Source organism: Limulus polyphemus, unplaced genomic scaffold (genome assembly GCF_000517525.1).
Source record: "Limulus polyphemus unplaced genomic scaffold, Limulus_polyphemus-2.1.2 Scaffold158584, whole genome shotgun sequence".
Classification (NCBI taxonomy): domain Eukaryota; kingdom Metazoa; phylum Arthropoda; class Merostomata; order Xiphosura; family Limulidae; genus Limulus; species Limulus polyphemus.
The window spans coordinates 1-593 of NW_013824180.1; the positions used below are offsets into that span (position 1 = coordinate 1).

Here is a 593-nt window from a genome sequence, read left to right on the forward strand (position 1 = left end):
AATATGGCTCGTAAAGGATAACATTAGTTAAAATATAAAAGAACGTACAGGTATACAAAGTAATAGAACTCAAAGAAGAACTAAAACATCAGGTTCCACCGAGATTTGAACTCGGATCGCTGGATTCAGAGTCCAGAGTGCTAACCATTACACCATGGAACCATGTGAAAATTGTATTAATGCCATTGTAGATATCATTAACCAGAGTAGAAATGAAAAAATAATCCTTACACTGTTTTAAAGTAAAATTAGTTTTAAAACACAGAAATTTGTGTTTCACGAACTTCAGTCCACTGAATGTTTCTGGTGTTTATATATCCGGTAAAGACTTTCCAAAATTAACGTTACACTATTTGTTTTCTACTTTGAACACATATTCACTATACTGTGTTGTAATGAGTCTCGGTATCACATACAGGAAAGGATAATGACAGTTTATACTTAAATGCTTACTTATATTCATTACTACTGGAAACCCTTTCTGGGAGAGTAAACAGATGCTAACCAATCTTAGGTGTCTTTTATAACGCGATTTGCTTGAACACTTATTGTGTTCCTCGTTACTTTTATCTTAATTGGAATAGTGTAACTGT

The 593-nt window shown here is 32.9% G+C and overlaps 1 non-coding gene across 1 annotated transcript; it reads right to left on the reverse strand.

The window, feature by feature from the left end:
* Positions 1 to 90: 90 nt before the first annotated feature.
* On the reverse strand, positions 91 to 162 carry Trnaq-cug. Its single transcript has one exon. It is a non-coding gene; the product is annotated as a tRNA-Gln (tRNA).
* Between the last annotated feature and the right edge of the window lie 431 nt (positions 163 to 593).